We start from the raw sequence: 10,576 nt of genomic DNA, 5'->3' as shown, positions 1-10,576 counted from the left end.
GTACTTGTTTTTATTCTCAGTTTCATAGTAATGGAGTGGAACAGTACCAAGTAAGGTGAGTACTTCCACGTTTAGTATATGAGAGTATATTTTGATTGTAGTGATATAAAATTAATTTCATAAAAATAATAAAGTGTGTCGAATGCTGAATAATGTGAGGATGTTCAGAAGAAAAAAAAGCCATTTTGAGTTATAAAGCAAGATCAGTTTTGTTTGTCTTCTCCTCCTAAGTAGCCTCTTCCTTTTTTATTGATACTTTTTTGATTGGGAGCAAATCTCTAACTTTTACTCAAAGATATAAACTGTTGGATGCATCTCATTATTTCTGGAAGCCTGTTAGCTATCCTAGTATTCTAAAATTACATGACAGCACATGCATGCAGTGGTTATTCTCAGTAGTTTTTGAAGATATCTTTGCATTATTGCTACCTTTGTTACTATGGAAATAATTTCCTGAGTTAGCAACATTCTAAGAGGGTGCTGCATGGAACGCCAAGAGGGTGCTGCACAGAATTCAGGTATATTTCCACTGACGGCCTCCTTCAGCATCAAAAGAGTGATGTCTGTAATCACCATAATGTATTTCCCCATTTCTAATGTGCAACAATCAAATACCTGACACAGAGCATGGCATAGATACTATGGAATATTCAGCTTTACGTATTTTGATAGACAATTATTTTCTGGTTGTCAGAAGCTTTTATTTTTATTCCATATGTTGTACTATTCAAAGCAGTCATCGAATTGATTTTTAAAAAGTTCTTTCCTCAAAAATTTTTCATGAAATATAAGAAAGTCCTTCAGAGAATAGAAGAAACAAAGGAAGATCAGTGGTATACTAAATAGATAAAGAGATTTTTGTCAAAGCAAACACTGCATATTGGCTGTCACTACTAAAATATCAAATTGAATATGTGCCTACATTTTTTACCTAATCAACACAATGTGAAATTCCTTGGAAATACTGTATTCCATAGCTTGCAAAGTTTTCAGGAAGGGACACAGATCCTTTTAGGATGCAAAATCCACAGATAATATTTTCATCTTATGGTGTACTTGGCACTTCCTTAAAAGAAAGTTTATTAATATTTATCAAATATATGATCAATCTTCTCTCTAAAGAGCAAACTCTCCTACCACTTACTTATGACTATAGTTGTAAAATTACAATATTACTTAAGTATTGATTCATTGGCAGTCCACAAGATGATGCAATTTCTTTCATAAAATGCAAAGTATCAGACTGAAAATCAGCTGTGTGGTACCTACATTAATTTATAAAAACATGATACAGTATCTCTTTTACTTAAGAAATCTGTCTTCTTAATTCAGTGTTAGTGTTTTAACACTATTCCAACATTCAATGAAATATTTATTTTTAGCTCCAGAATAACTTATTTAATTTTATTAATTATTAATTTCAATTTATAGGAAGGCCTCAGATCTTTTGTGAATCTGAGGCCTCATTGGTACATTTCTCAGACTCTAAATCTTTAAGTGTAAAAAACAATCCTTGGCAGAATTCACACTTTAGAAGGTGTGTTTATGCACAGGAAATCAATGTAAGTCAATGCTCTGTATAGCTATCCTTATCTCAACCAGCAAAAACCCTTGTTCCTTCCTATTATTGCTTATACTCTCTCTACAACAAAATTAGAAATAAGGGCAAAATAGTTTCTGCTGGGTATTGGGGGGGGAGAGAGAGGGGGCTGAGTGGGTGGTAAGGGAAGGGGTGGGGGCAGGGGGGAGAAATGAACCAAGCCTTGTATGCACATATGAATAATAAAAGAAAAATGAAAAAAAAAAAAAGAAGATGTGTTTATCATATTCATCTCTGCTTCCTTTGCCACCCCACTTTCCAGGAGTCTTTCTCACATATCTGTCTCATTTTTATTGATTTTTAAGAACCCAAGATAAAAATCAAGTATTGTTTCCTGTGCCACTAAAAGAAATGAATTTATGGCATTGCTCAAAGCAAAAAGAACCAGGCAGCTGAATTTTTCAATTTACCTTTATTTTTGTTTTATTTCTTTCTTTTAGCTTTCTTATAGAAGCAAGGTATTTTTATTTTTTTGGTAGTGTTATCCCCAAATGTAGTAAATTTTTCTCTGTCCTCTTGTCCATAGATTGTGGTCACTTTACCTGTTCCCTATGGAATTAATTCTGATAAAAAAACACTACCTTTCAGCACTGAATTACCATATTCATTGACCTGACTAATGTTATTAAAATAATTCAACCAGATGAGCATCTAAAAATATAAGGGTATAAAATAATTTTAACCCCCTGACACTTTGTAATAATAGATTACTGAAGTTAAAAGTTAGGAAAGACAGTTGTGAAAGGAAAGAAATCTTAAGACAAGAGAATCTCAAATACTTATATGCAATGGAATTTTACTCAGCCACAAAGAAGAATGAAATCTTGTCATTTGCAGGTAAATGGATGGAACTGGAGAATATCATCTTAAGTGAATGTAGCCAGGAGCAGTAGGCCAAAAGCCTCATGTGTTCTCTCATATGTGGAATATAGACCTAATGCAAATACAGCAATTCTGTGAAGAACAGGTCACATTAAGGGAGGTCACATATGAGAAGGGGAGGGTAAAAGAAGGAAGTTAAGAGGTGAATATGGTTAATGTACTCTCTATATAAGGATGAATATAGAATTTTTAAACTTGTTTAAATTACCATAAGAAAGGGACTAAGATGGAAAGAGGAAAATAAAGGAGATGAACCAAATTGGGCTATAGTACATATAAACATGGAAGTACCATAAGGAAACTCTCTGAGTGACTATCTTTTTCTTCTTCTTCTTTCCTTATACAAAATCAGAGAAAAGGAGGGTGGAACAGGTCCAGCCTGGGGTGGCTGTTGGTACTAGTGGGAGGGGGGAGAAGGAGGGTGAACATGGTACAAATACTGTGTTTATATGTATATAAATGGAAAAATAAAATCTGTTTAGATTGTTCTATGCATGGGTAGAGAGGAATACAAAGGAAACTAGTGGAGGGTGTGAATTGAAGTACAGTATATCTGAAATATTGTAAGAACTTCTGCAAACACTACAATGTACCTCCACCCAGCACAATAATAAATAAAAGGGAAAAAAAGACAACCTCAATTGCAATGAATTACATTTGCTAAACAGACATTTTTCCTTCCAGTATACTAGGTCATTTAACTTCAGAAGCTAAAGATAAACCACTACAATGGTCACCTTGCATGACAATAAGTAACTGTTACTAACTGAGATGATATAGTAAAAATATCGAGGTAGAAAGTGAATGTGATATTTACCTCATCAGTGCCATTAATTCAGGAAGTATTTTTAACCAAGAGCACTCAAATTATTTTAGGTTCTATGTTGTTCATTTGGAGTGGGAGGGACATAGGGCTGACTGGGACAGTACTGGCTTTTAACTCAGGGCTTTGGCCTTGCAAGGCAGATACTCTACCACTCAAGCCACACTTTCAGTTCTTAGATCCTAGAACTCCATTGGAGGGTATCCTAGGGCAGTGCAGCTACTTTTCCACCCTTCACCGAAGACCAACCCTGCTCTGTCAGAGAAAGTCATCTTTCTTCACCCAGTGCACAGCTTCAGGATTGATGAAGCTGGAATGATGTGAGAAGGGGACACTGGCCTAGGTTCTAGTTTTCTTAAACAGTAATCAAAAATTGCATCCTATATCATAGTTACTAAATTCTTTAGACTACATAGTTTTAATTTTTAATGTTGTCATTTTGAATAATTGATTAGTAAGTAAAATATAAAATACTGAACAGCAATGCATGGAAATTATGCTGTTGGTTGTAATAAATTACATCCATTATATGCACCAATGTTGATAAAGAAAACATAAACCTTATGAAGCAGCATAACTTTTAAAAGTATTCCTTATATCTTCATTCTGCTTTATTTCCCAAACATATTCTGTCTCTGTGGTTTATTCAAAATACTTATCATTTGAAATGATTTTTATTTCAAGGCCATTAAACTATACTATTAAACATCAATGAAGTATCAGTTAATGCATGTCTATTTCATTCAAATGTTTTTTCCTGATAAATCTTTTATAGTTTGTTTAACCACTTTTTATAAAGAATGAAAAGCAGTGAAGAGACCTAACTAAATCATAGCAAAAAATTATTTTCTTTTGTTTCTTTGCCTCTAGTTCTTTTACCTGGGCAGTGTAGTGATATCTGTGAACAACAGCAAAGGGCAAATTCTGAATCTATTGAGAGAAAGAGAACAATAAGCATTTGCTTCTGTTTATCCCTTTGAATAAACTACTTAATATTTTTGAGCAATATCTCTATGCCACTCACTTTTTGAAGCAGTTTATGACATATGAAGTACAGACTATATATATATATATGTGTGTGTGTGTGTGTGTGTGTGTGTGTATGCACATATATACTATTGATCTGTGTATCCTGTCCCTTATGTCATGGTAGGCTATATGTCAGTCCTGTGATATGTTTACCACACATATCACAGAAAGCTGTCCTTGCTGGAGAGCTTTCCACATCACTTTTTTCAATCACTTTCTAAATTGTTTTTAAGTTAGTGGAATTATTTCAATGCTTCTTTGAAAAACGAAAAAGAGGGCTGGGGGTGGGGTGGTTCAGTGGTAGAGTTCCTGCCTGACAAGTGCAAAGCCCTGAGTTCAAAACCCATTACTAACAAACAAAAATTAAAAAGAGATTTATCAAAAGAAAAATCATATTTTCTTTTATTTTGTTTACACAACTCATTTATTAAAAACACTGTAAATTACAGGAAGCCCCACTAAGGAATATTTAAAATTTAAATTTTAACATGAGATGAAAGGTATAATTCAATGTGGACAGAGATAATATATAATATATAATATATAATATATAATATATAATATAATATGTATAATATATTTTATATTACATAGAATATACACATATATGTCTACAATTTATTTAGTCCAAAAGTTAATATTCCAAATGTAAAAAATATATATTTGTAAATTTGTGTTGTTTAAAGCAGTTGAGATATTAAATATATAAATTAATATTATTAATATTTATATGGTTAGAAAATAATTTAAGATAGATTCCCTATACATGACAGAACAATGTAGTGTAATATGTATGTATTGAAACTTCAAGTAATTTATATGTGTATAACAAATTGGAAACATTTATTATATCTTCAATATGAACACATTATTCTCTTTTTTTTAATAATTTAATATCCAAAAAATGTTCTTTCCATTTTTTGAAGTAGTCAATTTAAAATATTTTCTCTTTTACCAAAAATATTTTATTTGCCATTCATTTTTTAAAATTATATATTTTTTGGTGATACTGGGATTTGAAGTCAGGACTTTGTGTATCTAGGCAGGTGCTCTACCATGTGAGTCATTCCCCTGGTCCTAAAATAATTATCAGTGCATATTAAATATACATATTAATGGGATTTGCTGTGACATTTCTCTGTATGCACACACCCTACTTTGATCATATCCTCCCTCCCAACTTCCTTCTCTTTACATCCTCTCCCCTTACTTTCTCTAGTAGTCCCTCAACTATGAAGTAACATTTTATTTTATTTTATTTATTTATTTTTTTGTGGTACAGGGATTTGAACTCAGGGCCTCACGCTTCCTAGGCAGGTACTTTACCACTTGAGCCCCTCCAGCCTTTGAAGTAGCCATTTTATAAAGTAATACTTTACTTCATTTTTGTGAAGCAAATTGTTATATATTCCATAATTGTAGAGAACAGATTTGAGGCCAGAAGCTGGCCAATCTCTGGGGCTGATTTCTTTTACTCATATTACTGTGATTCCTCTAGAAGTTTTCAGTAATTAAGCGTTGAATTGTTTATTCTTAGTATTGACATATAAAAGTTACGTATAAGAGATGATTTTTGATTTTTACTGTTAGATTTACCTTTTAATGACACTACAGGCAACTGGAGAGAGCTGGTTTTATAATGGTTAATTAGAACAGATTAATTAATTACTGCATATTTACTTTTCAGGGACTCATTTTCTTTTCAAATGTTACTAGTAGTAATAAATGGCTTTCTTTTGTTCAGGAATATAGAAGTAGTTTTAGTTTGGATTGTAAGTATCTTTCTCTTATTATTTAGAAGTTTGTTAAAACTCTATTTTGTTAGTAAATTACCAAAACTGACTGTTTTTTGACTATTACTAAACTTTTTAATTAAATTAATTTTAATTAGTACTCTCTATGTTTATTTTATTTTATTTTTTTAATTGTTTTATTATTCATATGTGCATACAAGGCTTGGGTCATTTCTTCCCCCTGCTCCCACCCCCTCCCTTACCACCCACTCCGCCCCCTCCCTCTCTCCCCCACTCCCTCAATACCCGGCAGAAACTATTTTGCCCTTATCTCTAATTTTGTTGAAGAGAGAGTATAAGCAATAATAGGAAGGAACAAGGGGTTTTGCTGGTTGAGATAAGGATAGCTATACAGGAAGTTGACTCACATTAATTTCCTGTACGTGTATGTTACCTTCTAGGTTAATTCTTTTTCATCTAACCTTTTCTCTAGTTCCTGATCCCCTTTTCCTATTAGCCTCAGTTGCTTTTAAGGTATCTGCTTTACTTTCTGTACGTTAAGGGCAACAAATGCTAGCTAATTTTTTAGGTGTCTTGCCTATCCTCACCCCTCCCTTGTGTGCTCTCGATTTTATCATGTGCTCAAAGTCCAATCCCCTTGTTGTGTTTGCCCTTGATCTAATGTCCACATATGAGGGAGAACATATGATTTTTGGTCATTTGGGCCAGGCTAACCTCACTCAGAATGATGTTCTCCAATTCCATCCATTTATCAGCAAATGATAACATTTCGTTCTTCTTCATGGCTGCATAAAATTCCATTAGTCAGTGGTTGGGCATCTTGGTTGTTTCCATAACTTGGCTATTGTGAATAGTGCTGCAATAAACATGAGTGTGCAGGTGTCTCTGGAATAACCTGTTACAGTCTTTTGGGTATATCCCCAAGAGTGGTATTACTGGATCAAATGGTAGATCAATGTCTAGCTTTTTAAGTAGCCTCCAAATTTTTTTCCAGATGGTTGTACTAGTCTACATTCCCATCAACAGTGTAAGAGGGTTCTTTTTTCCCCGCATCCTTGCCAGCACCTGTTGGTGGTGGTGTTGCTGATGATGGCTATTCTAACAGGGGTGAGGTGGAATCTTAGCGTGGTTTTAATTTGCATTTCCTTTATTGCTAGAGATGGTGAGCATTTTTTCATGTGTTTTTTGGCCATTTGAATTTCTTCTTTTGAGAAAGTTCTGTTTAGTTCACTTGCCCATTTCTTTATTGGTTCATTAGTTTTGGGAGAATTTAGTTTTTTAAGTTCCCTGTATGTTCTGGTTATTGTCCTTTGTCTGATGTGTAGCTGGCAAATATTTTCTCCCACTCTGTGAGTGTTCTCTTCAGTTTAGAGACCATTTCTTTTGATGAACAGAAGCTTTTTAGTTTTATGAGGTCCCATTTATCTATGCTATCTCTTAGTTGCTGTGCTGCTGGGGTTTCATTGAGAAAGTTCTTACCTATACCTACTAACTCCAGAGTATTTCCTACTCTTTCTTCTATCAACTTTAGAGGTTGGGGTCTGATATTAAGATCCTTGATCAATTTTGAGTTAATATTGGTATAGGGTGATATACATGGGTCTAGTTTCAGTTTTTTGCAGACTGCTAAACAGTTTTCCCAGCAGTTTTTGTTGAAAAGGCTGCTATTTCTCCATCGTATATTTTTAGCTCCTTTGTCAAAGACAAGTTGGTTATAGTTGCGTGGCTTCATATCTGGGTCCTCTATTCTGTTCCACTGGTCTTCATGTCTGTTTTTGTGCCAGTACCATGCTGTTTTCATTGTTATTGCTTTGTAATATAGTTTGAAGTCAGGTATTGTGATACCTCCTGCATTGTTCTTTTGACTGAGTATTGCCTTGGCTATTCGTGGCCTCTTGTGTTTCCATATAAATTTAACAGTAGATTTTTCAATCTCTTTAATGAATGTCATTGGAATTTTGATGGGAATTGCATTAAACGTGTAGATTACTTTGGGGAGTATCGACATTTTTACTATGTTGATTCTACCAATCCATGAGCATGGGAGGTCTCTCCACTTTCTATAGTCTTCCTCAATCTCTTTCTTCAGAAGTGTATAGTTTTCCTTGTAGAGGTCATTCACATCTTTTGTTAGGTTTACACCTAGGTATTTGATTTTTTTTTGAGGCTATTGTAAATGGAATTGTTTTCATACATTCTTTTTCAGTTTGCTCATTATTAGTGTATAGAAATGCTAATGACTTTTCTATGTTGATTTTATATTGTGCTACCTTGCTATAGCTATTGATGATGTCTAGAAGTTTCTGAGTAGAGTTTTTTGAGTCTTTAAGGTATAGGATCATGTCGTCTGCAAATAGGGATATTTTGACAGTTTCTTTACCTATTTGTATTCCTTTTATTCCTTCTTCTTGCCTAATTGCTCTGGCTAGGAATTCCAGTACTGTGTTGAATAGGAGTGGAGATAATGTGCATCCTTGTCTGGTTCCTGATTTTAGAGGGAATGGTTCAGTTTTTCTCTGTTAAGTATAATGCTGGCTGTAGGTTTGTCATATATAGCTTTTATAATGTTGAGGAACTTTCCTTCTATTCCTAGTTTTCTTAGAGCTTTTATCATGAAATGATGTTGGATCTTATCAAAGGCTTTTTCTGCATCTATTGAGATGATCAAGTGGTTTTTTCTCTGCTTCTGTTAATGTGGTTTATTACGTTTATTGATTTTCGTATGTTGAACCACATCTGCATTCCTGGGATGAAGCCTACTTGGTTGTGGTGAATAATCTTTTTGATGTGTTGTTGAATTTGGTTTGCCATTATTTTATTGAGGATTTTTGCATCCATGTTCATTAAGGAGATTGGCCTATAGTTCTCCTTTTTGGAGGTGTCTTTGCCTGGTTTTGGGATAAGTGTAATACTGGCTTCATAAAATGTGTTTGGCAGTTTTCCTTCCCTTTCTATTTCTTGGAACAGTTTAAGGAGGGTTGGTATCAGTACTTCTTTAAAAGTCAGATAGAATTCAGCAGAGAATCCATCAGGTCCTGGACTTTTCTTTTTGGGGAGAATCTTGATTGCTGCTTCAATTTCATTTTGTGTTATAGATCTATTCAGGTGATTAATTTCCTCTTTGTTCAGTTTGAATGATCATATGTATCTAGAAATCTGTCCATTTCTTTAAGATTTTCAAATTTATTTGAATATAGGTTCTCAAAGTAGGCTCTGATGATATCCTGGACTTCCATGGTGTTTATTGTTATCTCCTCTTTTGCATTCCTGACTCAACTAATTTGGGTTTTTTCTCTCCTTATTTTAGTCAGGTTTGCCAGGGGTCTATTGATCTTGTTTATTTTTTCAAAGAACCAACTTTTTGTTTCATTAATTCTTTGTATGGTTTTTTTGGTTTGTATTTCATTGATTTCAGCTCTTATTTTTATTATTTCTCTGTATAATCAATTCTGTATTTAAGACGTACACTGTGATAGCACTTATCATTATAAAAGTTATGTCTATGTGGTGTTATAGTTTATGCTCAGTAAGTCTTTGCTTTAATTAATTCCTTGGTTTTGGTCAGTGATTCAAACTCTGAAGGTACTTTTAAAAATCCTATGACAATCTATTCCATGATAGGCACTCTAGATATAAATTAAGAAATTTGAGGAAAGTCTGCATTTTTTGCTGTAGCATTTTAACTTTTATTTTTCCCCCACCCCATGTCTCCCCACTCACGACACAGACCAGGCACAGGGCCTGAGCTGAGGTGTATATGTGGTAGGTTTACTTTATTTCCTCTTATATAGTCAATGTAAGAACACAACCTCTGGTAAGGTCCCAACTCACTTTTATTATCAAAATAATCATGATGTCAGCATCTGTGTATGTGTGTATATGTATGATGACATACAGAAAATAGTTTTCAATAATTTTGTGATGCATTGAACATGAACCAATAGGAGTATTCAACTATTGCTATGACATGAGACAATGTAGACTTCCTTCACTGTATGTTCAAAGCGGACATGATGTTAAGTGAAGTAAGTTAGCTTCAGAAAGAAAAAGTCTGGATGTTTTCCCTCATATATGGTAGATCCAAAAGTTAAACATATAGACAAAAACAAGCATGTTCATGTACAAACTCATGTGCAGAACATATTTGTAATTGTGAAACTACTCTGTGGAACTCAGGGAAGGAGGGAAAGGAAAAGAGAATGCTACAGCATCAACAATATCATAAACTATAACATCTATGTAGGTAGAAGATATAAAGATATGTATTGAAAGCTGTTGAAAAATGGGTGTTGGGAGGTAAAAGAGTGAGAGAGAGCAAAGGGAGGGGTTGAATGGACCAAAGTAAAGTATACCTACAGTGGAGATACATTGAGAAATACTTTTGAATACTGACTTAATATTAAACAAATTAAAATTCTGATTTATCAGAAAACAAAAAAAAAACCAAAGTGGGCAATAGTAGCAAAATACATGCAGAAAATGTTGCTG

General features: G+C 33.8%; 1 non-coding gene across 1 annotated transcript; it reads right to left on the bottom strand.

Moving 5' to 3' along the window:
• Nucleotides 1–9,790: 9,790 nt before the first annotated feature.
• LOC141416672 (small nucleolar RNA SNORA51) lies at nucleotides 9,791–9,917 on the bottom strand. Its single transcript, XR_012441291.1, has one exon. It is a non-coding gene; the product is annotated as a small nucleolar RNA SNORA51 (small nucleolar RNA).
• Nucleotides 9,918–10,576: the final 659 nt, after the last annotated feature.

Source organism: Castor canadensis, chromosome 1, assembly GCF_047511655.1.
Source record: "Castor canadensis chromosome 1, mCasCan1.hap1v2, whole genome shotgun sequence".
NCBI lineage: Eukaryota > Metazoa > Chordata > Mammalia > Rodentia > Castoridae > Castor > Castor canadensis.
The sequence above is the reverse complement of the archived record's forward strand: the minus strand, read 5'-3'. Positions and strand labels throughout refer to the sequence as shown.